This window comes from Macaca nemestrina, chromosome 5 (assembly GCF_043159975.1).
Source record: "Macaca nemestrina isolate mMacNem1 chromosome 5, mMacNem.hap1, whole genome shotgun sequence".
NCBI classification, from domain to species: domain Eukaryota; kingdom Metazoa; phylum Chordata; class Mammalia; order Primates; family Cercopithecidae; genus Macaca; species Macaca nemestrina.
Genome location: NC_092129.1, coordinates 69,242,467 through 69,270,015, shown reverse-complemented (window position 1 = coordinate 69,270,015; position 27,549 = coordinate 69,242,467). Strand labels below are relative to the sequence as shown.

Here is a 27,549-nt window from a genome sequence, read left to right as displayed (position 1 = left end):
GATTAGCTCACGGGGTTGTCACAACTAATCCTTCTTCAAAAACCAAAAGAATCACTGACCTGCCATCAACAGGAACTCCTTAAAACTTGGGAAATATGTGAACAGTCGGAAAGTAGGTGTTACGTGATAGCAAGTCTCTGCTGTTTCTCTCAGATGTTTAAAATAAACATGCTTATAAATATACATCAACACGAGATTCTACATAAACCACTGAAACTTTTGTTTGACTTGCTCATCTTAAGAAATGTCCCAGTTTGGGCCGGGCATGGTGGCTCATGCCTGTAATCCCAGCACTTTGGGAGGCTGAGGTGCGTGGACCACAAGGTCAGGAGTTCAAGAACAGCCTGGCCAAGATGGTGAAACCCCGTCTCTACTAAAAATACAAAAAATTAGCCAGGTGCAGTGGCAGTCGCCTGTAATCCCAGCTACTTGGGAGGCTGAGGCAGGAGAACCACTTGAACTCGGAGGGCGAGGTTGCAGTGAGCCGAGATCGTGCCATTGCACTCCAGCCTGGGTGACAGAGTGAGACTCTGTCTCAAAAAAAAAAAGAAAAAGAAACGTCCCAGTTTGGTGACTTGGTAGAACCCGCAGTCAGATATTAATCAGGTTCATAACAACTCTCTCTGTGCTATGACATTTGGAAGCATTTTTCTGAACACTGAATTTCCCTGAAGTCCTAACACAAAATATGTTTATTTTTTATTCTACTTCCTTTTTGTACAGGTGGAGCAATAAAGTTGAATTTACACACCCATTTTCACCAACTCATTTCCTCTTTATAATTTCAGGGCTGACTGTACTAAAGAAAATTCAAGTACAGTTTATGACTAACATCAGCCAGAATTGCTTGCTAATAGTCCAAGATAACTCACACACATACGAAAAAAAAATCCCCTTCAAATATGAAAAGTCTAATTTGCTATAGTAATCATGAAAGATAGAATTAAAAAACAACAGAATCTTTGCACTATTTGTATCGAGTGGATATTTATGGATTTCCAGCATAATAATGTTTCCACTAACAGTGGACCACATATACAACAGTGGTCCTATAAGATTATAATACCATATTTTTACTGCACCTTTTCTGTGTGTAGACGTGTTTAGATATACAAATGCTTCCATTGTGTTACAACTGCCTACAGTATTCAGGATGGTCACATGCTGCACAGGTTTGTAGCCTAGGAGTAATAGGCTGTACCACAGAACCTATGTGTGTAATAGGCTGTACCATCTAGGTGTGTGTAGTTCACTCTATGATGTTCACAAATCAACAAAGTCACCGAAGGATGTATTTTTCAGAACATATCCCCATCACTAAGCAAAGCATGGCTGGCTGCTGTACTTACTTGGTGACAGTAAGTAGTACTGTGCATCTCACATGTATTATCTCATTTAATCTTCACAACAACCTTATAAGGTAGGTCCACATCTTTATTATCCCCATTTTACAGTTGAGTAAATAGAGAGTGCTACCATGGACTGACTGACTGTGTTCCCCAAAATTCACATGGTGAAGCCCTAACCCCCACAGTGATGACATTAGGACGTGAGACCTTTGGGAAGTTATTAGGCCATGAGAGTGGAGGCCTCATGAATGGATGATCTCTATCTCTCCATGTGAGGATACAGCAGGATGACCGCCATTTGCAAACCAGGAAGTAGGTCCTCACCAAACATCCAATCTACTGGTCCTGACCTCGGACTTCCCAGCCTCCAGAACTGTGAGAAACGCATCTATATTGTTCAAGCTACACAGGCTATGGTATTTCGTTATAGCAGCCTGAGGCAGTTAAAACAGAGAGGCCGAATAATTTCCCTCAAGGTACACAGCTTGGAAATAGGGAGGTCAAATTCAAACCCAGCAGGTCTGGACACAGAGTGCATGCCCTTGACCACTACACAGTCTAAAGCTGTTCTGCTGCTGACCATAACCTGAAAATCTATAATTGCATGCCAATTTCATGAAAATGGCTGAATTTAGTCAAACGACAAGATTAAGTTTTATGGTTTTTAAATATCCTTTACACACAAGTTAGTTAGCTATATAGTCAATTAGAAATTTGGCATATCCAAAAAAACTAATTCTTATTCCACCACTGAATCCTATTTCCCACTTCAACTAGCAGCTGCTACGGACGAAGAAGAAGGGGATAAACATACTGCAAATCATTTACTGCAGTAAGTAATTCTATTTCAAGGCAAATTTGAGAAGCAATGAAAAAGAAAACCTGTCCTAGCTCAAAATCATAAATAAATCAAGTCACATTTAATGAAAGATCTTAACACATATACACAAAAGGTATGCTGTGTTTGTCAAAAAGATGACTCACACACACTCAAAGCAAACCTAACAGCTTAGCTCTGCAGCAAGGTACAACTAAGGCGAAGGACAAAGGCATCTTACTATTTTAGAAACAAGAAGGCTAGGCGCAGAGCTGACATTTTTCCTAATTAAGGTATCAGCAAAAAAAAAAATTTTTTTGAAAACATTATGTGCAAGCAGCCAATTTGAGAAGTGGATTGCTTGGGGAACAAGAAATAAAGTAAGCGAAGAGACAGGGCAGCAGAAAAGAACATTGATAGCCAACAGTTAAATACTCAAGAACATTTTTTTAATGTTCTACCAGATTATTCGAATTTCTCCTCTAAGGACAACCTGAATCCCAGAGCAGAAATGCCCACCACTGTCCACCAACTTCCTGAAAAACACCCTTGAATAATAATAACCTCTAGAGAAAGATTAGCTGGGCGTGGTGGTGTATGCCCGTAATCCCCGCTACTCAGGAGGCTGAGGCAAGAGAATCTTGAACTCGAGAGGTGGAGGTTGCAGTGAGATGAGAGCTCACCACTGCACTCCAGCCTGGTGACATAGCGAGACTCCATGCCAGGAAATCCTTACCAAGAACACCTTGTAGAATGCCAGCCTAACATGAAGCCCCCAGCCACTATGGATAGACAGACTAAAGGGGGGATAAACACCGCACTTTGAAAGGCAGCTCCACTAAATTTCACATTTAAAAAAAGACATCAGTAACTACTCAATTTAAATCTGACCTAAGGGAAGAGCTGTAGTTTCTCTACCTTTCTCTCACCCAAATAAGCCTACACTTTGACATTCTGTCCTTATTTTGGATGCACTATAAGAAGAATGTGGACACTAATTTTTCTAGTAACTATGTAAATTTGCACCAGATTGTCTCTTATTTTGTCCAGAGCCCCTGTTAGACCTGCTGACGTAGTCCAGGCTCATCATTCAGCAATAAAAAATCATCTCTTCAAATGACTCAGCACCAGGCTCCCTTCAAAGTCACACAATCTGAGGCTTTCACTTCACTCGCCCCCACCCCAGCCATGCTCTTAGGGAGCTTCACAGACTGCCTCTCCTGTGTCGCCCACTACAGTGCCCACAGGAAGGACCTCAAGACACACGCCTAAAACAACTCTTCCAAGAACAGCTGTGACAACATGGACATCAGAGAAAACAACAGGAGGCAAACTGAGGAGCTCATGACATGTACCCACGGGTGCAGAGTTCCTTATACAATGCTGGATGAAACATGGAAGTATTAAATCTTACAGTGCTTACATTTCATTAAACTACTTTCCCCAAGCCCTGCCATGTACGGCTCTCATAGCCACTCTTTCATGCAGATGCAACTAATATTCCCATCTTACAGATGAAGTAGCTGAGACTCAGGGTGTTATTTGCCCACAGTCACGCAGCTAGAGCTGAAGTCAACTCTTGTACCAATCCATACTATTCTGTCTCAAATATAATAATAGCAAACATCCACTGAGTGCACCCTGTCTACCAGACACTATGCTAAATGCTTTATCGCATGGATCATCTGAGTTAATTCTTTTTTGGTTGATTGGTTGTTTTTTGAAATGGAGTCTCACTCTGTCACCCAGGCTGGAGGGCAGTGGCACAATCTTGGCTCACTGCAACCTCCATATCCCAGGTTTGAGTGATTCTCATGCCTCAGCTTCCTGAGTAGCTGGGATCACAGGCACATGCCACCACTCCCAGCTAATTTTTGTGGTTTTAGTAGAGACAGGGTCTCGTCATGTTGGCCAGGCTGGTCGCAAACCCCTGACCTCAGGTGATCTAACCCCTTGGCCTCTCAAAGTGCTGGAATTACAGGCTGGAGCCACCATGCCTGGCCCATCTCAGTTAATTCTTACAACATCCCTTTTGTCACCTGTTCCCCCAACATACACTTTACAAATGAGGAAACCAAAAAACAGAGAAACTAAGTAACTTCCCTAAGATCACACAGTCAGTAATGTGGCAGAGTTGGGACTCAAACCCCTGTCTTTCTCACTAATTCTATGCATGGATATTATTGTTCAGTTTTGTCACAGCTGTATTTGGAAAGAATGTTATTTATGTCACCCGTGTAAGACAGCCATCACGGATATTATCCAATTTTTTTTAACAGCCCATAAACCAATGGCAGAGATTTAATGAGAGACAGGTGTTTGGGGATTCAGATTCTAATGAAGGGCAAGTCTGCAGAGTTCATTTCCATTTAAAAACATAGGCCAACATGGAAAAATCTAGACACTTATCTAGACTCTCTACACCTGGGCTATCTGTTATAGATAAAGGCTTCATGAACGACCCTCCCTCCCTCCGTCCTTTCTTTCTCTCTTTCTCTCTCTCTCTTTCTCTCTTTCTCTCTTTCTCTCTTTTTCTTTCTTTCTGTTAGTGTCTCACTCTGTTGCCCAGGCTGGAGTGCAGTGATGCAATGATAGCTCATTACAGCCTTGAACCCTTGAGCTCAAGCAATCCTCCTGCCTCAGCCTCCTGAGTAGCTAGCACCACCACACTGGCAAATTTTTAGTTTGTGTAGAGACACGGTCTCGCTATGTTGTCCCAGCTGGTATTGAATTCCTGGGCTCAAGCAGCACCCCCATCTTGGCCTCCCAAAGTGCTGGAACTACAGGTATGAGCCACTATGCTTGGCGACCACAGTCTCCTTCCTCCCTGGGTCTCCCCAGTGCCTTCCCAGGTTGGTTCTAATCTCAGGACAGGCAGACACCACAGGCCTCCCTTCCTCCCAAAAGGAAATGCATTATAAGGTATTTTAGGAAGTAGAACAGAGCTTCTAAAAACACTTCCCTTATTCGTAGTGACAGGGAGAGTACAGAAAGCAAGTAAGTGCAGCCACCGAACTTTCCCTAGAGAGCTCCCTTCACCTCCAGCATCTGTGTATTGAGCCGGTCACCCAAGAGCTACACAAATCCTGTCTATTTCCTCCTCTGCAGATGAAGAAATTAGTCCCCTGTGAGATCTGAAAATCTACACCTAGATGTTTCCCTATTTGAGACAAACTAAGTCCATCTCTTCACCTTAGATTGTCATTTTCATTCCAAGTAACGAAATAAACAATAGTATAAAGACCCTCGTTACTATTTCTGACGCAGTATCTTATGTCATCGTGGCAATTGTGATGACTGGGAGTAATTTCATCTTTAATGATTCAAAAAAACAAAGGGAGAAATAAAATAGTTGGAGTTATGCTTAGGTTAGAGATAAACATCTCTTTGGTTGAGATACTTCGTGTAGGTCTACAGGTCTAGAAAACAATTGTATTGACTTTACCTGAACTGAAGAAATGAAATTCAAAGGCTGCCCTGCATATTAGGAGAGGGACACAACCTCACCTGCTGTGACCGCCCTCCTCTCCAATCACACCCACCATCCCCTGACATGCTCTAGCTGGTCTTGCTCCTCAGTCGGCCCACAGAGCCAGCGTCCACTGTCCCCAGGGGCCTCTGTGACAGGCTCCTCTGCCTGCATTCAGGGTTTCCTCCAGCCTCTTACACAGGCTAGGTTGTGGGAAAGAACCGTTGGACCCCTAGGTCCAGACCTACTCCCACTGCTCCCAGATGGGCCCAAGAAAGGTCACGGTAAACCCTGCTGAGGTGGCACCAGCAACTGACGACAAGATGCAGATGGAGTAGGAGGGCACACACAAGGGCAAGGCTCTGCATAAAAGGCCTCACGGAGGCTGCATGGGGGGTGAGGGCCAGCTGCGGCTCCAGGAGACACACACACAAGCCCTCTAGGAGACTGTAACTATGACACACAGCTGCCTGGGAACAGCACATTCTCATGCAAGGTAAAACATTAACCAGTGAACAGCTGGATAATATTTATATCCCCGCCGGGGCTAACCACACAGTGACGAGAGGAAACACACATGCCACAGGGAAGCCCATCTTCCTCGTCTGACGACCGGGCCTCAGAAGATGAGTCTGCCCTGGCCCCTTGTTGGGAGAGTTGCTGGGGCTCTGCTGCAGTCCAGACTGGCCCAGAGAAAGCGGCCCACGCCCCACTCCCACTGCCTGCCTCCCTGACAGTTGTCAGGAGTGGAACCCCAGGCCTCACAGGATGCTGAATCAAACGGGTCTCCAAGAAGGACACAAGATTGTGGGACTTTGGGGACAACAATGAGGGAAAGACGACTGACTCAGAGCTGCTCATGTATTTGCACCCACAGATATGTGTATGTTGGATCCTACCAGGGAGAGACAGACAGAGAGGGACTGAGAGGGCGAAAGGAATAGTAAGGCTATCGGTGACCACTGGATCTGCATGGAAGCTCCACAGGCCCCAAAGCCAGGCCTGAGGACGTGCTACACATGACCCTTCACGTGCCTTCTCTGCTGTCAACAGACAGGTTCCAGCCTTTTGGTCACACCAGCAAGAGTTTTCCCTTTTTATCTACCAAGATAGTTCCCTTCCCAATATAAACCTGGCCCCAACACTCACTCCACTAAGTGAGGTCCATATATGGCTCTGAAACTATCACTTCATTTTTTGCCTCTTCTCCCCAGATCCTTTCACAGAAACAACAGGAAAAGACACGGTCTATCTTAGTTTTTTCGGAATTGTCAAGGGCACCCCTGTTTTCAAATGGTCACATGGTGCAGAGAAGATCTGTGCGGCTTCCACTGAGAACAGGCTGGCTGAATTGTGCCCAGACAGGTGCTCCGTGTCCACCACATCTGCCACAGAGCTACACAGCAGGACGTCTGTCAGGACCTAGGGCCAGGCTGAGCCATGGACATTAGGATTTCTGGTATGGAAAAGGCAGCAAACAGGACGTGGGGTTAGGACACAGGCATGCTAGAAGGTAGAGAGAGAGACACAGTGGGAGGCCAGATCACTGGCAGGTGGGACCAGCCCTAAATAACTGGTTCTTCCTCGTGATCTCTCCTCCCTCTTCCTTGAGTGTCCTCCTCCGTATAAAACCCATCTCCTTGCCCACAAGGTCTCCCACATGATGAACAGGACTGTCCTGTTTGAAGCCACTCCTTCAGGCCCTCTGCAAAACCCAGACACCTGCAGCAATGGCAGGACATGGCCCTTACCTGGGCCTTACTCATTATAACAGCTTGAAGGAAAAAATCTTACTTCTGTGATCCAAAAGGGATTTGTCTGAATGTGGACTACTTGAGGATGATAACAAAATTCTTCTGGCCCAGGGACACCAATCCACAAATCCACCAAAATAGCAGTAGAAAGACGCAGATCATGAATTAGACTAACAGCAATTCTTTCAAATAAGCTAAGGACGGTCTCACCTTTATTGAACCCTGAACTAATCTGGTATTTCAAATAAGATGGCAACAAGATGTTCCTTCTTTGTCCTCTCTTTGACGCTGAGACATACAATGAAGGGGAAAGTTCAGCCTAATCCTAAAGGCATTGACTGGAAGCAGGAAACAAGACAAGAGGTAGTTGCCAAGGAAGCCAGACACAGATTGTACCACGGGCACCCTGCCTCCAACTCGATTGTTAGAAGCAATTTCCAGTTTGGTAACTCATGGAAGCCATAGGCACTCCCGTTGAGAAGACAGGAATCCTTCCAGGGCTGGCCTGCCCAGATAGCCAGTAGGGCTGGCTCCAAGTGCTGCCTGGGTTCTACTGCAATGCCCCACACTCCCCCGTCCTGTGGTGCCCACTAGGGCCCTTCTGTTCACCCCAATTATAAGAACACTCTCTCTCCAAAAGACAGGTAATTAACCAAGGGATAACCCCCAAGAAAGGGAAAATAACACAAGACCACATCATCTCACTATTCTAAGTATCCCCAGTGGAGCTCTGAATTCTCCTTTAGTGGAGTCATTATGACAGGTGTGGCCGGTTTACAGATCCTGTTACCAGAGAGAGAAGTATAAGATATTCAGGGCCCGCTGAAGAAGACTGGCCAACCAAACAGTGTTATAAAACACCACAGGTAGATTGGGCTTGTGGTTCAAGCTGCATTTTCCAAAACAGGCCAGTCTGGGGTATGACATCTAGGTTTTATTTTAACTGGTTCTGCTGAGAAAACACCAGCCTCATACCTAGCACAGTCAAGAGCCATGGGTTATGTTACCTGGTAACACTTGGTTAGATGCTGTCAAATGATTAAGCCTTTGACTAGGGAAATCACACAAAGCAACAGTTCTGGTAATTACCCACGTCTGTACCTGGGCTGACCAAGGCACCACCAGGGAGATGTCAAAGTAACTCCCCTGCATTTGGAAATGTCCTCACCAGCCCCATGCTGAAGGAATTCAACTTTATTTGTGCTTTTCATTGTTGAAGTAATATTTTACAAAGGAGATTATTTACTAGTCATAAAGAGCAGGGAGTTAAATATTTATAAGGATTCACAATATTAACAGACTCACTTTCCCCAAAATAAATTCAACATATCAAAGCTCTGCATCCTTAGTAAATGACCACTGTAATTCCACACACAAAAAGAGGCAAGCACTGGGTCCATGTGCTCTCTGCTGAGAGATCCCACTGAAGTAGATCCAAGAAACCCAGCTCAGACGGGGCCCCTTCCAACTCCACCACCTTCTCCACGGCTCACAGCAAGTTACTGGACTTCTTCTTGCCTGGTTCTATCCCTACAATGGGACCAGAAGTAGCATCCACCTCACAGGTTTATTAAGAGGATGGAAGGAGTTAACATGGGCAAGCCGTAGAACAGAGCCCAGCACATAATAAGCACTATGTGAGCTACTACTGTCATTGTTGTTTCTGGTTTTATTATTTGGTCAACACGGATGAAATGTCATAGTGGTATCATAAACCGTGTTCAAGCCAAATGAGCATACGTTTCAAACACGAGAGCAAAAATGGAACATCCTCTTCATTTTTTTTTTTTTTTTTTTTTTTTTTGAGACAGAGTCTCCCTCTTTGTCCAGGCTGGAGTGCAGTGGAGCGATCTCAGCTCACTGCAACCTCTGCCTCCCAGGTTCAAGCAATTCTCCTGCCTCAGCCTCCTGAGTAGCTGGGATTACAGGCATGCACCACCATGCCAGGCTTTTTTTGTATTTTTAGTAGAGATGGGGTTTTACCATATTGGCCAGGCTGGTCTCGAACTCCTGACCTTGTGATCCGCCCACCTCGGCCTCCCAAAATGCTGGGATTACAGGCGTGAACCACCGCGCCCGGCCTTCACTACTTATTATTAGATTATCTTCCAGAAAATTATACTTATTTAAAACACACTGTTGAACACTGAATATCTGCCAGGCTTTCCAGAGGACACAAATATTATAAGCCAATGTTCCTACCCTCTAGGAGCTTACAGTCGAATTGAGAAGATAAAAATGCACACATGTAAGAAACCATACCACAGGCAACTATGGCAAGTGCCCACCAAGATGCCATAGCATTTTTTGTAATTGATTTATAAATACCAAGAAGTATGTAAGGTAGTAAGCGTTCTCACAATTTAGAAAACGGTATGTATGTGAGGTGATGGATATGTTAATTAGCTTGATTTAATCATTTCACAACGTATGCACCTATGAAAGCATCATGTCTGTACACTGCAAATATATATAATTATTACTTTTCAATAATACTTAATAAATCTGGGGGGGTAGGGGGAGATGTGCTGAGTAAGCAAATTGATTTCAGCCTAAAACAAAAGACCTCATGGAGATGGGGTTCAAGTTGGGCTTTGAAGGATGGACAGGACTGAGAGAGAGGAAGTTTTTAGGATGGGGGATCCTGGGAATGCCATGAGCAGAACTCACGAGGCTATCCTGAAGTTGAGATGAGAGAGTGGGGTGCCTAAGAGCCTCAGGTCTGCAGTTTTGGGCTCCCACGTCCTGGCTGAGTGACCATGGGCCAGTTCCATAAGCCTCTGCGGGCCTCAATTCCTAGCACTGGCTGGCATCGGCATTATTCTAAGACTGAACAAGATAAATAAAGCATGTAAGGAACACACAGGGAGAACTAGGCATCGTCAGGTATTAAGCAGAGTTAAAGAGACTCATCTGTCTGCCAAGAGACCCATCTGTCTGCAGAAGAAGGCTGAAATTGGAAAGTAGTGCAAGACCAAGTTGGAAAGTTACAAAGGGCTGTAGGGAGCTCAGACTTCATTCAGGGAGAGATCTGAGGCCCCTGAGAAGAGTCATGTTTATGGTGGCCTCTCTGAGCAGCACATATACAGCAAGATGGGAGAATCTGGGGGAAGGGAGCCCAGGAGAGAGTGCCAAAGGCTCCACATGAGTGGAAAAGCCTGGGCCCGGGCACTCACCATAGGGATGGGAAAGAAAAAGGGTGGTGCCAAGTGTGGGAGAAAATGAGAGGAGCTGAAAATGAACTCTACTCATGCAATGTGGTTTCCTGGAAGACATGCTGGAAGAGACATGGTATTTGTGGAAAAAATGGGGAGATCTCAATAAAGATTGTCATTAGCTACCTTGTACCATTGCTGATTTCTTAGTATCGAGAAATACACAAGAAAATGTCAACATTGGAGGAAACTGGGTGAAGGGTACATGGGGAAAACTATGTGCTTTCTTTGCAAATCTGTAAATTAAAATTACTTCAAAACACAAAAAAACTCCATGTCTATTTGGGTGGTTCATCACATCATCAATGAAGAGGGAGGCCAGGCAAGCAGCAGTTTGGAGGTGGATGGGGAGTGGACTGAGCGGCTTAGAAGACAGCACAGCTGATAGGAAGACCAAGGCCTTGCTCACACCTTGACTGTGAGAGCGACCTTGTAACCCACATCCAGCCACGCGAGGCCTCTAGATGCATCCAGCCTCCTGGGGAGGAGGTGTCATCTCCTGTTACTATCCTCATTCTTTGTCTCCAGTCAGTCTCCCCACGTCAGTTACAGCACCCCTCAAACCCCCTGCTTCTGGTTTCAGCAACTCTGCCCATCAGGAGACGTGTCAGATGGCACTTCCAAAGAACTTCATTTTCAGGCTAAGAAGCTTCTGTTCTGAGGCCCACAATAAACCAAGGCTTCATAAGAAAAGAAAGAATATGCCTAACATCAGCTCTCAATATCTAAATGATGAATTGAATAAGTCACACACCTAGTGATGCTCAGAGCTGGGAGTCTGCACTCAGCTGTACCTCGCTCTCTATTTCTACCCGCCTCCCCACCTGCATCACAGGGCCTCGCACAGTAGGCCAGGAATGGTCTGGTGCATTAACACACACACACAAAACCACAGCTTTACAAAAGAGCTTCGCCTTCTCATAAAAGCACCAATGCTGGGGGTTACAGAGATCTTCTAGAAAGCTGTCCAGTCTCCCTGGTCTAGGGAAGGAATCTAATGTTTCCCATCTAGAGTGACTTTAACCATTAGTTCTAAATGCCAATGCCACATAACGAATACATAGAGAGATTATCTATAACCTATCTAATGATGAATTACCCATCTGCAAAGGGTTCCCATCTATAATTCTTTATAGACAGGTGATGAATAAATAGCACAAATTCTTTAGCAAAGAAAGGGAGAGATTCTGAACACTGATAAACATTTGTTGATTTTACTTAGTGACATGGTTCTGTGATCTTTACATTCATCCCTATTTAAATAAAATATGTCTTGTGCTAAATTATGAAATCAGAAATCAGGCTGTTTGCATGAGAATAAAATTAGAGAGGAACGAGAGAAAGCGATGAAATTCCAGTCCCGGTTTGCAGCCTGAAGAAAATCCCTTAACTTTCAAATGTGTGTGTCAATCACGGACACTGTGTGGAGACGTGAGAAATCTGAGCAGCAGTGGCCCTGAAAGATCCTCTTACCATGCTATAGATGGAGTCAGTGTGTCAGGCAGAGAAGTCAGGACAGAAGATCTCTCGGGTCTCTTTTAAATGTGAGCTTCTGGGATTCTCCTTATAATAGAGTTTAGATTGTTGTTATGCTCATACAAAATTACAGAGAATCCTGCAACTATAAGACGTTAGGTATGTGCAGTGGTATGCTAGATGGAGCTGGCTTGTACCAGCTCACTAGAGACCACTGTTAAATTTTCAGGAATTTTATAAGCCAGCTGTCAAACATGATAATGAGAGAATGTTCAGGTCAGTGGAACTCCTCTGTAACATACCATGGTGGATAAACGTCATTACACATTTGTCCAAACCCATGGAATATACAACACCTTGAGTGGACCCTCACGTAAACTACGCACTTTGGGTGATAATGGCGTGTCAACGTAGGTTCATCGATTGTGACAAATGTACCACTCCTAGGGAGTGTCACGCTGGGGGAGCTGGTGGGGAGGCTGTGTTGGGGGACTGGGCAGAGAGTACATAGGAAAGGTATCTTCCTCTCGATTTTACTGTGAATCTAAAACTGCTCTAAAAAACATTTAAATTTTTTTTAATGTATTTTGAAAAAAATGTTAAATAAAAGTTAACTTTTATAGTCATAAAAAATAATAAGACCATATCACTTCCCTGCATAAAAGCTATCATACTTGGAAACAAAATTCAAATTCCTTACCATTAAAAAAAAAAAAAAAAGAGTCGTACTGTAACCTCCAAGGCTCTGTTTCTTCTAACCTCATTGCCTATCACTCTTCTCTCTCATTTCCCTAGAATGTAAAACCCACAAGGAAGGGAAGTGACTTTTGTCTCTTTGGTCTACTTCTACATCATGGGTGCTTAAAAGGTAACTAGCAGCCAGGTGCGGTGGCTCATGTCTATAATCCCAGCACTTTGGGGGGCCGAGGCCGGTGGATCACGAGGTCAGGAAATCGAGACCATCCTGGATAACACGGAGAAACCCTGTCTCTACTAAAAATACAAAAAAAAAAAAAAAATTAGCCAGGCCTGGTGGCGGTCGCCCGTAGTCCCAGCTACTTGGGAGGCTGAGGCAGGAGAATGGTGTGAACCTGGGAGGCAGAACTTGCAGTGAGGCGAGATCACGCCACTGCACTCCAGCCTGGGCGTCAGAGCAAGACTCCATCTCAAAAAAAAAAAAAAAAAAAGTAACTAGGACATGACAAAAGTGTAATGAATATGTGTTGAATTCAGTTCTCATCACCCATATTTTCTTATTCTTTCTTGTGTGGCAGATTGTATTTTCCAAAACTGGCTTCAACAATATTTTCCATTCCACTTCCCTTCCTCACAAGGTGATCTCACTTGACTTTCCTCCCATCAGAAGGTAAAATCTATGTTCCTTTTCCTCGAAACCTTGTTAGAACCGTGACTAGAACAGAAGCGATACTATGTGACCTCCAAGGAAAAGTCATTAAAAGCAATACAACTTCTTCCTGATTGTATTGAGATGTTTACTCCAGAGCCCAGTCCCCATACAGCAAGGAAACCGAAATAGCACATGGAAAAGCCTGCGTGCTGAAGAGCTGACACAATGGCCCATGGCCCTAACAGTTTCCTGAATGCGGGAGTGAGTCATGTTAAAAATACATACTCAGGTCCTAAGTTTGCCATATCTATTAATTCCCCATGAGACAGAGATGAGTCACCCCCAACAAATGATGCACAAATCGGATTTGTAAGCAAAATAAATGATAGGCATTTCTTAAGCCACTAAGATGTGGGGCAGTTTGTTGCATGATATTGGTAATTAGTAAAGCTTGGTTCATTCTACTTTCATCTCCTTCCCGCTTGGGCCTTTTCATATTTGATTTCATCAGCCTAGAATTTTCTTCATTCACAATTCACTTGTCCTGTGCCTTCACCTTATACAGGTCTCTGCTTATGACAGCTTCTCTTTTATTCAACCATTGGGTTTGGCTGCATGTAACAACAACAACAACCTTTTAACAGCAGTTTGGAGATGAAATATGATTTTTTTTCTGCCATATACAGAGAAGTCCAACACAGTTGGATATTGGCATTTGTTCAACAGTTCAAAGACGTCATACGTAAGTTCTTATTTTATTGTTTCTATTTTTAATTTTTTTTCCTCTTCTACTTACATTTCAAGAAGTAAGGAAAAAGACAAGTTTCCCATGACAACTGAATCAATTACCATTAAATTATTATTCAGACACTCCATGCAGTGAATTCATTTCCCTGGTCAAAATTTGTCATAGAATCACCTCTAACTATAATGGAAGGTTATATATTTTTAAGGAGTGTAAAATATCTTATTGATAATTTTATATTGAGGCTGGGCACAGTGGCTCACACCTGTAATCCCAGCACCTTGGGAGGCCATGACGGGTGGATCGCCTGAGCTCAGGAGTTCAAGACCACCCTGGGCAACATGGCGAAACCCCATTTCTACTAAAATACAAAAAATTAGCTGGGCATGGTGGCACGCACCAATAGTCCCAGCTACGTGGGATGCTGAAGCAGGAGAATCACTTGAGCCCGGGAGGCAGATGTTGCAGTGAGCCAAGATTGCACCACTGTACTCCAGCTTGGGCTACAGAGTGAGACTCTGTCTCAAATAATAATAATTTTATATCGATCATATGTTAAAATGATAATATTTTTGATACATTGAGTTAAATGTTACTAACATTTTTAATTAAATTATATAATTGTATAAGAAGAGTATATAATAAAGTTGTAAATACTCAAAACATGACTTTCTAATTATTTGATGACATTTTCCTATTCTTACGCTCTTAAGGTTACTTCCATCTCCTGCATCTGTATGGAGGAAGTACTTGTCCCTGCTCCTCCCCAGGGACCTCACAAGGGTCACCTGAAATCAACCATGGTGAGAATTTACACCAAGGAAACTGGGCTGCTGTGAATCAAGGAATTTTTTTCTCTCATAAGAGCCAGTTGTTAAACTTTCACCAGCAATTCACTGCATATATGTGAACCTCAAAGACGAAAAAAGACAAAAAAAAAAAAAAAAAAAAAAAAGGACACTGTATTGTGTTAGGGAGAAGGAGTAGGGGAGAGGAAAGTAAAAGGGGAAGTTAAAACCGAAAGGGAGAAAGCAAGGTGGGGGAGGAGTGGGGGAGAGGAGAGTCAGGAGGGGAGGGACCGCAGAAAGGGTGGGAGAAAAGCAAGGGGGAGGGGAAGGGGGAAGGAGAGAAGGAGAGAAAGAGGGGAGGAGAGAAGGGGAGAAAGAGAAAGGGGAGAAGGGAGACATGGAGAGAAAGGGGGAGTTATTTTATGTTTAGTATCCCAAGGAAAACAAGGGTTCTATATAGGTAAATTATTTCAACTCTTTTTCTTCAAATCTCTCTAAAGGGATTCCTCGTGTGCCTGCCTTTGGGGTCTGAATGGCTCAGGTCACTCCTATGGCCAGGCGTCCTGCCACACTGCCTCTCGGGACACGCTGCAACAGGCTCAGAGCTCTCTTTGCCTTATACAGAGTATAAGACGGCTCTGGTCTTCCAAGCTTTTTATAGATGCTCCATCCCCTCCCTTACTGTCAGGCTGTCAGCTGTCACTTCTAGATGTTCTCCCAGGATGTATACCTAGCAGCCTAGTTTGCTGCTTCTAAATCTAGTGAACTAAAAAAGCAGAAAACCAAACTTGTTAGAAATGTGGCTAAAGTAAGAGCACAGAAGCTCTACGTGGAAGCCCAAGGACCTCTGTGATAAATCAAGAACATACCCCAGCATACCCGAGAATATCATATCTCTTTAGGGTCTCAAAGCTACGCTTTCTGCTTTCTTTTTTCTTTTCTTTTTTTTTTTTTTGAGACAGAGTCTTGCTCTGTCACTCAGGCTGGAGCGCAGTGGTGCGATCTCAGCTCACTGCAACCTCTGCCTCCCAGGTTCAAGCAATTCTCCTGCCTCAGCCTCCTGAGTAGCTGGGATGACAGGTGCCCGCCATCATGCCCAGCTAATTTTTTTGTATTTTTAGTAGAGACGGGGTTTGCCGTGTTGGCCAGGCTGGTCTCAAACTCCAGACCTCAAGTGATTCGCCCACCTCGGCCTCCCAAAGCGCTGGGATTACAGGTGTGAGCCACTGTGCTCGGCCTAATGTTTGTATTTAGAGATGAGGTTTCACCACGTTGGCCAGGCTGTTTTTGAACTTCTGACCTCAAGTGATTCGCCCGCCTCCGCCTCCCAAAGTGCAAGGATTACAGACGTGAGCCACCACGCCTGACCTCTTTCTGCTTTCCTTTAGGTTCCTTCACTCGGTTCCAAATGACTGGAGTTACAAAATTCATGACTTCAAGGTTGGTGAGGTTTCACTAAATATATAAAATATTCGCCTGAGACAAGCTGAAAAGGAAAATGGACATGACATTAACTAAATAGAAAAGAGAATCACAGTCCCATCACGGAAGTAACATTAAGCACCAGCCGCCCTGTTCCCTTAGCAATCTGCTTCCTCCTCCTAAGGAGGGGAAGCTACGAGGCTGCCTCTCCCAGTGGCTCCAAAAGGCTTCAGAGCAGCTCAAACTGCAGCCACCGGACATGGGCAGTGGTGGACAACAAGTGCTGGTGGAGGCAGCCCCATTTTCCAACAGCTACCTCCTGGAGCTGGCCCCACTTTGAAGATCTGCTTGTCCCTTGCCCCTCTTTGTTCACATCCATCCCCAGAGGAAAGGAGGAACAAAGAGACCCTGGGACATAACCCCAGGCCCTGGTGTCACCAAGCAAGATGGCACCATGGGAGAAGCCTCTAGGGCTCTTCTGTTCCCCAGGGGGCAGTTACCAAGAAGAGCAGCACTTGGCCAGGCACAGTGGCTCACGCCTGTAATCCCAGCACTTTGGGAGGCTGAGGTGGGCAGATCACGAGGTCAGGAGATGGAGACCATCCTGGCTTACATGGTGAAACCCCGTCTCTACTAAAAATACAAAAACTTAGCCGGGCATGGTAGTGGGCATCTGTAGTCCCAGCTACTAAGGAGACTGAGGCAGAAAAATGGCATGAACTTGGCAGGCAGAGCCTCCAGTGAGCCGAGATCATGCCACTGCACTCCAGCCTGGGTGACAAAGCGAGACTCCATTTCAAAAACAAAAAGAAGAGCAGTATGCAGCATGTGACACATGGTATGTGGCACGTGGCCCACTCACAATGCGATCTGGTGTACTGGCACTGACTGGCACATCCAGAGTCCACACCAACCTCCTGAAAATGCATTCGTCTATTTTTCTAAACTTGGTCTTTGGTCTGGCACTAAATTTTGAAAATGAGAAAAGTACTTAACTTCTCGCTGAATTCACTGTATGAAATACTGCACTTCACATTTATTTTCATCTCTTTTTCTTTGTAGGGTTTTGTTTGTTTTAAAATAGTCTGATAGCAACATAAAAGTTCTAATTCTTAGGCCTGTTGCCTGTTTATCCAGGCTGTCACACACAAAAATTTTAAATAACCAAAATAGAACAATAAAGCTACCTCAGATATGGAGGAATATTCTCAAAATTACCCTCCTTGCACTGAGTGTTTAACTTGTAAAGAAAGAAACAACAAATGTTATAAAATTAAAAATAGAAACTCCGGAAATAATCCTATTATTTCAGTTCTACTTTATGCCTACCACATAGTAGGCCCATAAAAGATATTTATTGTATGACTGGCTGGATGGTTAAATAGATGCAGTACTGCCAACTGAACAATCTGAGGTCAACCAACCTTCCCCAAGGACTTTAGCCAAAAGAGCTGGTCCAGAAACATATTTGGGCCTAGAGAAGAAATGTAATTAACTAGGCAAGTCGAGTCTTCTCTAACACAAAATCTGAGCATCTTTTCTTGGAGTAGGAGCCCAGATATTTTAAAACTCTTGCCTAAAGGCAAGTTCAGACCTGTCCACCAACTAACTGATGTTTTATTGAATATTTACAGCACAGGGGCCACTGCCAGGAAATGCAGATGGAGTATAGTGAGCAAGACAGAAAGGCTCCACCTAATATTCGAACATACTCACTAGAATCTATATAGAGCCACACATATAAGGTCTCCTGTCTTAGTTAGTTTGGGCTGCTTTAACAGACTACCACAGACTGGTAGTTTAAACAACAGAAATATATTTCTCACCATTCTGGAAGTTGGGAAGTTCAAGATCAAGGTGCCACAGATCCCAAGTCTGGTGAGAGCCAACTTCCTGGTTTGCAGATGGCTAACTTCTCAATGTGTTCTCCCACGATGCAGAGCAGAGAAAGAGAGCTCTCTTGTGTCTTTATTTATAAGGGCACTAATCCCATTCATGAGTGCTCCACCCTCAGGACATAATCACCTCTGAAAGGCCCCTCTTCCAGTACTATAATATTGGGGCTTAGGATTCCAACATATAAATTTTAGGGGGATATAAACATTCAATCTACAGTATCCCCTGATTTTTAACTACAGTGCAGTGAAAGAAGATGATCTTTAAATGAATGGTACTGGGTCAACTAGATGTCCAAGTGGAAAAAGAATTTTTTTTTTTCCAAATTCAGGGCAGATGGGTAATGTGCCAATGTCATAACAAGGTTCAAGGCTGGTACATCTCACACACGCGTGTGAATACCCAGTCATCATGCTCATGTACTACAAAAGTACAGTACTGCCAACTGAACAATCTGAGGTCAACCAACCTTCCCCAAGGACTTTAGCCAAAAGAACTGGTCCAGAAACATATTTGGGCCTAGAGAAGAAATGTAATTAACTAGGCAAGTCAAGTCTTCTCTAACACAAAATCTGAGTATCTTTTCTTGGAGTGGGAGCCCAGATATTTTAAAACTCTTGCCTAAAGGCAAGTTCAGACCTGTCCATTATACCACACATAATCTTAATCTTAATCTCTACATCATACCACACATAAAAATGAATTTCAGATGGATTACAGATCTATACATAAAAGGTAAAATAATGAAGCATCAAAAAGGTAACAGAAAAACATTTTCATGACCTTGTAGCAGACAAGGGCTTCTTAAATAGGTTGAAAATATACCAAATATAAAGGAAAAAGCTGACAAATTGGAAAATATTAAGATTAAGAACCTCTGTGCCTCAAAAGTCACCATTCAGAGAGTGAAAAAGGCAATTCACAAAGTGGAACACATATTTCCAACAAAGGGCTCTTATCTAGACTGTAAGAGATCAATGTCCAGGATATATAAAAGACAACCCAAACCCAAAGTTGTTGTTTTTTCTCTTTGAAACGGGCAAAAGAATCGAACAAGCACTTCACAAAGAGGATATCCAAAAGCCAGTAAACATATGAAAAGGGGCTGGACTTGACTAGTCATCAGCTAAATGTAAATTTGAACCATAATGCAACACCACTATATACATAATGGACGGCTAAATGAAAAAGTCAGAAGATAGCAAGTGTAGGTGAGGATGGAAAACAATCAGGACTTTCACATAGTGTCGTGGGCATGTACATTGGTGCAGTTACTTAAGAAATCATCTGAGAGTACCTAGCAATGCTGAATATATACATACTCTATAAACCAGCAATTTTGCAACTCTGTATATAAGCCAACAGAAATGCAGACATAGGTTCACCAAAAGACACATGCAATAATATTCACAGAAGCGCAATTCAGAATAGCTCAAAACTGAAAGCCTTCCAAATGTCCATCAAAAGTAGAATCAATAAAAAAACAACTGTGACGTATTCACACATGGAGTACTATGTGGCAACGGAAATGATCAAACCTCAAATGACATGCAGCAATGTGGGTATCTCACACATCTAATGTTGAACAACAATAACAACAAAAACAGACATAAAAGCTTTTAAGAAGGCAAAATTAATCAGATGACCTTGGAGGGAGGACAGGGGGCTAATAATGGGATGAGCATACATGAGGGACCCCTGCAGTGCTGGCACTATTCCATTTCCTGATCTGGAAGGTGGGTGGCTTCAATTTGACAAAATTCATCAACTGTGCACTTGCACTTGGGTTTTGTGTATTTTGCATGTTATACTACAATAAAAAGGGTTTTTTTGTTTGTTTGTTTGTTTGTTTGTTTTGAGACGGAGTCTCGCTCTGTCACCCAGGCTGGAGTGCAGTGGCGCGCTCTCTGCTCACTGCAAGCTCCGCCTCCCGGGTTCATGATTCTCCTGCCTCAGCCTCCCAAGTAGCTGGGACTACAGGCTCCAGCCATGACGCCTGGCTAGTTTTTTGTACTTTTAGTAGAGACAGGGTTTCACCGTGTTAGCCAGGGTGGTCTCGATCTCCTGACCTCGTGATCCGCCTGCCTCGGCCTCCCAAAGTGCTGGGATTACAGGCATGAGCCACAGTGCCCGGCCTACAATAAAAAGTTTTTAAGAAAATACTCTCATTCACATCTTCACCTCTTTCTGTTCCTAGTCCCTTGGTCATGCCAAGATTCATCCTGCCACAGGGTGTTTGCATTAACTGAGTCCAGTATGTCCCCCCAGGGCTTTGCACACCGCTGGTGCCATCCCTCATCATGCAGACCCAGATACAAATGCAATGAACTTCCTCAAAGAAGCCCTTCCTGGCCCCATTAACCTGGCCACAGTCTCTCACTCATTATCCTATTAGCTTTTTTTTTTTCTTAGCACTACTCAGGAGCTGAAGCCATTCTGATTTACTCATTTGCGTTTGTTTTTAAGATTACAGGGACTCTTTCGCTGTTGTATCTAAGCACCTGTGTCCCTAGCACCTAAAAGTGCATGTGGCATTTTGACCTCACTAATTTCTAACATATATCCAAACAAAAGTCCACCCACAAGTGTTTATACCACGCTTACTCGTAATCATCAAAAACTGAAGCAACCAAGATGTCCTTCAAGAGCCAAGTGGATAAACTGTAGTACATTTATACAATGGCATCTTATTCAGCCATAAAAAGAATTGAGCTATCAAGCCACAAAAAATACCGCACAGATGAATCTTAAATGTATATTGCGTAGTGAAAGAAGTTAGTCTGAAAATGCTGTATACTGTATGATTTCAATTATATGACATACTGGAAAAGGCAAAACGATAGCAATAGGAAAGGGATCAGTGGTTCAGGAAGAAATGGCAGAGGTTGGGCTGGCACTGTGGCTCTTGCCTGTAATCCCAGCACTTTGGGAGGCCCAGGTGGGCAGATCACTGAGGTCAGGAGTTGGAGACCAGCCTAGCCAACATGGCGAAATCCCGTCTCTACTAAAAATACAAAAATTAGCTGGATATTGTGGTGCATGCCTTTAGTCCCAGCTACTGGGGAGGCTGAGGCAGGAGAATCGCTTGAATCCAGGAGGCAGAGGTTGCAGTGAGCTGAGATCACACCACTGCACTCCAGCCTGGGCGACAAAGCAAGACTCCGTCTCAAAAATAAAAGAAAACAAAACAAAATGAAAGAAAACAAAATAAAAGAAAAGAAAACAAAAGAAAAGGAGGAGGGTAAATGGGTAAAGCACAGGAGATATTTTAGGAGGTGCAACTATTCTGTTTGATACTGTAAGGGTGGATACATGACACTATGCATTTGTTAAAATCCATAGGACTGATTCCACAAAGAATGAATCTTAATGTACAATATACACAAATTTAAAAAATCATTTAGGAGATTGCGGGATCCCAGGATGGAATGTAGAATGTGATAAAACAATCTATCTATATTACAAATGTATGCAACAACCTCACTGAAGGGGATAGGGGAAAAGGGTGCTAACCGAAGTAACTAGAAATAAGTAGAGTCTGTTAAAATCAAATGCAAAAGGAGTGCACATAAGCACCATCTTCTAGTTGATAAAGTTGTTTCCCATAGGGATTGAGTTAACAATTCTGATATTGCTGTACATGTACACTACAACTGAACAATTAAGGGCATGGTTACGGGTGGTGGGAACCACAGGTTTGTCTCTGTTGCAGTAGGAGTTTAAAGACAGGGAAAGAAAGGGGACTAGCACGACCCATGTGGTAATGGATTAGAATCGAAGACATCAAATGAGCTGATGTTTAGCTTGATATAGATGCTGATGGTTACATATGGAAATATTTGTAGATATATATACACAAATTAGAATATACATATATCTCTTCTTGCTGTCATGTGAGAGATCTTAGAAACAATGGCATTTCAGTAGCAACAAGTACACCTGGCATCCCTTATGTTGGTTTTCTTGGTTACTTTTCTTTTTTTTTCTTTGAGACAGAGTCTCACCCTGTCACCCAGGCTGGAGTGCAGTGGTGCCATCTCTGCTCACTGCAAGCTCCACCTCCCGGGTTCACATCATTCACCTGCCTCAGCCTCCTGAGTAGCTGAGACTACAGGCACCCACCACCACGCCCAACTAATTTTTTCTATTTTTAGTAGAGACGGGGTTTCACCAAGTTAGCCAGGATGGTCTTGACCTCCTGACCTCATGATCCATCTGCCTCAGCCTCTCAAAGATTTGGGATCACAGGCTTGAGCCACCGCGCCCAGCCCTTTTTTTTTTTTTTTTTTTTTTTTTTTTTTTTTTTTTTTTTTTGAGACAGAGTCTTGCTCTGTCACCCAGGCTGGAGTGCAATGGCATGATCTCAGCTCACTGCAACCTCCACCTCCTGGGTTCAAACGATTCTCCTGTCTCAGCCTCCCGAGTAGCTGGGATTATAGGAGCATGCCACCACGCCTGGCTAATTTTTGTATTTTTAGTAGAGATGGGGTTTCACCGTGTTGGCCAGGCTGATCTCAAACTCCTGACCTCAGATGATCTGCCCTCTTTAGCCTCCCAAAGTGCTGGGATTACAGGCACGAGCCACCGCACCTGGCCATATCTTGGTTTCTAATAACAATCTCTAATAAAAGGAACCAGGGGTCCTTGGAGAAATGACGGCTCTAAATCTGGGGCAGAAGACATACAAGATGAGTATTTTATAGTGCTAGAAAGTAAAGAAGTATTCAAGTATTGTAGTGCTAGAAAGTAAAGAAGTATTAAATACACACACACACACACATGATCATGGGGGTATGTCAAAGGAACACAAGAACCAATAGAAACAGCTCCCAATAGCCAAAACTGGAATAATATGGGCCACAAAATAAAGTAATATTGAATTATAATCCAAGGCAAACAAGAAATATCCATGATCCATAGTGACATAAATAAAGCAGACTAAGTAAACAAATGAGGAAGAAGAGACAAATCTCCCATGCAAAAGAATTCCATATACATTATGTAGCTACACAATGAGGCGGAACATAACTTCCCATTACTTAAGAATGAGCTACACATAGTGATTTTCTTCCAAAGAATACAGTGTGGAAAGAGAGGGAGTAACTGTACAGTGAAGAAGCCTGACAGACACTATCTCAGCCAGGTGCTCAAGGTGAATATCAACAGGTGAATATATATATATATAAAATATGTACCTAGAAAAGAGATTCGAATGATACATGATACCTATTAGTAGTGTTTTTTAGTATCGATATGGGTAATTTATTTTGTTTATCTGTTTTGTGCAATGCGCATATTGACAGGATGTACCTTGACAGAATGTGATAAAATGTTTCTTTACCTTTTGGGTCTTCCTCCCTCAAACCCATAAACACAGTCTAATCATGAGAAAAATATCAGACAAATGCCATTTGAGGGACATTCTACACAATACCTAATAAGTACTCCACAATAATGTCAAGGTCATCCAAAACAAAGGAAGGCTGAGAAACTGGCATAGCCAAGGGAGACTAAGGAGACATGCCAGGTAAATGCAACGTGGTGTCCCAGATGGGATCCTGGAACAGAAAAAGGACTCTAGGCAAAAACTAAAGAATCTGAATAAAGTATGGACTTTAGAGAATAATAATGTATCAATATTGGTTCATTGATTGTGACAAATGTATAATTCTAACACGTTGCTAACAGGTAAAACCTGTTGCAGAATATATGGGAACTGTGTTCTGTCTTCGCAATTTTTCTGTAAATCTAAAACCATCTAAAACATAAAGCATATTTGTTGAAAAAAAAAAAAAAAGAATGCCTGGCAGAGACAGACGAAGGGACTAGTAGGTGGATATTGGAAGGAGGGACAGAAGGACAGTGCCTTGTATGATGGAAGGATGGACGGATGCTGGGATGGCTGATGGACGGATAATTGACAGAGTGGCTTAGAAAGCTGAGAGCACACAGGCCGGGCGCAGTGGCTCACACCTGTAATCCCAACACTTTGGGAGGCCGAGGTGGGCGGATCACGAGGTCAGGAGATTCAGACCATCCTGGCTAACACGGTGAAAACCCGTCTCTACTAAAAATACAAAAAATTAGCGGGGCGTGGTGATGGGCACCTGTAGTCCCAGCTACTCGGGAGGCTGAGGCAGGAGAATGGCGTGAACCTGGGAGGCGGACCTTGCAGTGAGCCGAGATCGCGCCACTGCACTCCAGCCTGGGCGACAGAGCGAGACTCCGTCAAAAAAAAGGGGGGAGGGGAGGGGAGTGGGGGGGAGGGGAGGGGAGTGGAGGGGAGGGGGCTGAGAGCACACAAGACAAAAACTGGAACAGGCACTTGGAATTTAGCAACATGGAGGTCATGAACCTTCTGGGTGGAAAAGAAGGACAAGCCACACAGCAGTGGCTAAGAAGGTCACAGAAGTTGATAAAATGCGATCAAAGAATATAGACAATCTCTCTGTCAAATGTGGCTGAAGAGAGGAAGAGAGAGAAAGACTTTTGTGTGTATTTGTGTTCTAATAGTCTACTGAGGTATAATCTACATATCACAAACTGCACAGATCTTCAATATACAGTCTATGACTCTTGAAACAAAGGAACAGCTGATGATACAGAAGTCAGCCCCTGAGCAGTTAGAAGGGGCTGGGCTCCAGAAGGAAGTTGAAAAGTGATCCAACCTTCCTTTTAACTTTCCTTCCGTCCTGTGGGTGGTGGTACCATCCTCATCCTCAGAGACTGTCTTTCCTGCCCCCCAAAAATGAAGACACCAAAGGAGTCTTCCAAAGTGTTATGTGTTCTATCCAAAGTGTTAAGGCTGCTTCCTCTGAAAATATAAAGAATCTAATATAAACAAATTTACTGGCTTTTTCTTCCTTATTTATAATTTTTTAAAAATTTAAAACCCATCTTCCTCAAAAAGAGAAGATGGAAAAAACACCAATCAAGCTATTCCAAACATTGTAAAGCCCTGTGGCAGGGGAGGGCTTGTGCCCCTTTCTCACCCATGACAATAAAACAGTGGGATACTCATGCCCGCCCCTTCTAAAAAACAACTTTGAAGTTATTCTCTTATAGGAGAAATACATGTGCATTGCACAAAACAGATAAAATAAATTACCCACAATTATACTAAAAAGCACTACTAATAGTTACCATGTATCATCTGAATCTCTTTTTTAGGTACATATAAAAGATACCCTATGAAAAAAGAGTTTTACCTAGAATACATGTTATCTATTATTACTTAATTCAATGTGATAGAGCTCCCACTACAGAACAGTAATTCTCTTGAAGCAATCCAATAAAGAGTTTTCATTCTGGAGTATTGATTAGATTATTTTACATTCATAAAACCTGGTGTGTGACCAAATTTGCAATCAAGGTAGAAACTCCACCAATATTCCATAATAAAAAAATCTCATAAGCCTCTGCCCCCTATTGGGTCAAAGAACAACCTTAAATTTGAATACACAGATTAACAAGGCAGAATTAGTTATAGCAAAAGTATAGTAGATGTTGCTAATAATACCTTCATAAATATTCTGAGCTTTTAGGGGGATGGTTTTTCATATTATTAATCCTCAAAATTTCTCTGAAAGGATTAGATCATTTAAAAGTGGAAATTAAAGTTAGCCAAGGAATGATGACTGACAATCACTCTTAATAAAGGTAGGTAGTGGGCAGCCTGCTCATCCTTCTAGACAGACCAAGCCAGCTCCCCTACCCCAGGAAGATGGGAGGGTCTATCTTAGGAGGCAACGTCTCTGTTACGTTTTGAATGTCCCCATCAAAAGGCATGTTGCAACCTTAATTCCCAGTGCAGCAATGTTGGTAGGTGGAAACTTTAAGAGGTGGAACTCAATGGGAAGAGCTTGGGTCACAGAGACTCCACCTTCTGGGCCTAGGTGTCTTGGCACAGTTCTCACTACAGTGAGTGAGTTATTGCTCTTGTGAGACTGGATTCATTCTGGAGGTGACAGATTAGTTCCCACCAGGCCAGGGTCTGTTTTGATCCTTCACCTGTATCCACTTCCCCTTTGACCTTCCATCATGTTATGACATGGCATGAGACTCTCCCTGGAAGCCCAGAAGCCAAACAGATTCAGTGCCATGCTTGTGGGACTCCCCAGCCTCCAGAATCATGAACCAAACAAGCCTCTTTCTTGATAAATCACCCAGTCTCAGGTATTCTGTGACAGCAACACAAAATGGACTAAGACATCCTCTCAATCAGGGCATAAAGGATGTGAAAAGAACCTGTGTGTGTAACCAGTAGGTATCTCTGAAATGAGACAATGAGACAAACTTTTTCCCACCACCAGTAAGAAGCCATACTTAGGAGCTTTTCTGTTTGTTTTGATTTTGTAAAGTGGCGCTAGAGGTAGGAAGACATTCACAAGCATGGACTCCTGGAGCAGAAGGCTGAGGTCCACACCCACTCCACCCCTCCTGTGTAGACCACACTCTCTCACATCCTTGGAGTTGTGGTTGTAACAGCTGACATGAGAATTTCATTTTACTAAATATTTTATACATTATCTGTATCTCTTTCTTTGCCCTCCTTCAGAGTTTATAGTAAGGTGTCAGTAATTAACTAAGTAAACTAATTCCTCATTTTGTTCTTCAGAGTGATGAGTTAACTCAACCTTGGGATCATTCACCATTGAATACAGCCCATCACCTCTTTGAACCCCTAAAAGGGTTCTTAATCTAAGTCTAACATGGGATGTTCCCAAGGTTTAAGGCATGACTGGCAGCTAAATGCTTTGGAGTCTCTGGCTAATTTAGGTGGCAACCTTTCCATAATACAGACAAGTTTTCACTATCTAAACATCTCTCCATGTAAACTGCTTCTGGTGTAAGATTAGTAAATGCTGAACCGTAGGATATAAAAGATATCCTATGAAAAAAGTTTTTTCTTTTTGATGAAGAAATGGAATATTTTAACATAACAAAAGGCACTTGTCTAACAGAGATAGTACGTGCTGTTTTCTTAGTTTTAATATTTCTAGGGTGCTTTCATTATAGCAAGCATAATCATGTTTTAGCACCAAATCAATGACTCATTTTCTTTTGACTTATCAGAGAGCGGCCACAACCCAACACAAATATGAGAAAAACCAGTTGACTAATTTGAATTGTTATGTAGAGTATTAGCTCATAAGAACCAAACAGAAAAGCCACCTCTGTCAATCTGAAACTCAACACCTCACCTACCTGGCTTGAAACAGATTTAATTCCATTAATATTAGCAGAAATGAATGAAATGGGCTTTGCCAA

At 43.1% G+C, this 27,549-nt stretch overlaps 1 protein-coding gene and 1 non-coding gene across 2 annotated transcripts in view; both read right to left on the bottom strand.

The window, feature by feature from the left end:
• LOC105489029 (protein phosphatase 1 regulatory inhibitor subunit 14C) overlaps positions 1-27,549 on the bottom strand; it is a 108,418-nt gene that overhangs the window by 67,204 nt on the left and 13,665 nt on the right. The window lies entirely within an intron of this gene.
• LOC112427939 (small nucleolar RNA U13) lies at positions 18,610-18,713 on the bottom strand. The gene has a single exon (XR_003019719.1). It is a non-coding gene; the product is annotated as a small nucleolar RNA U13 (small nucleolar RNA).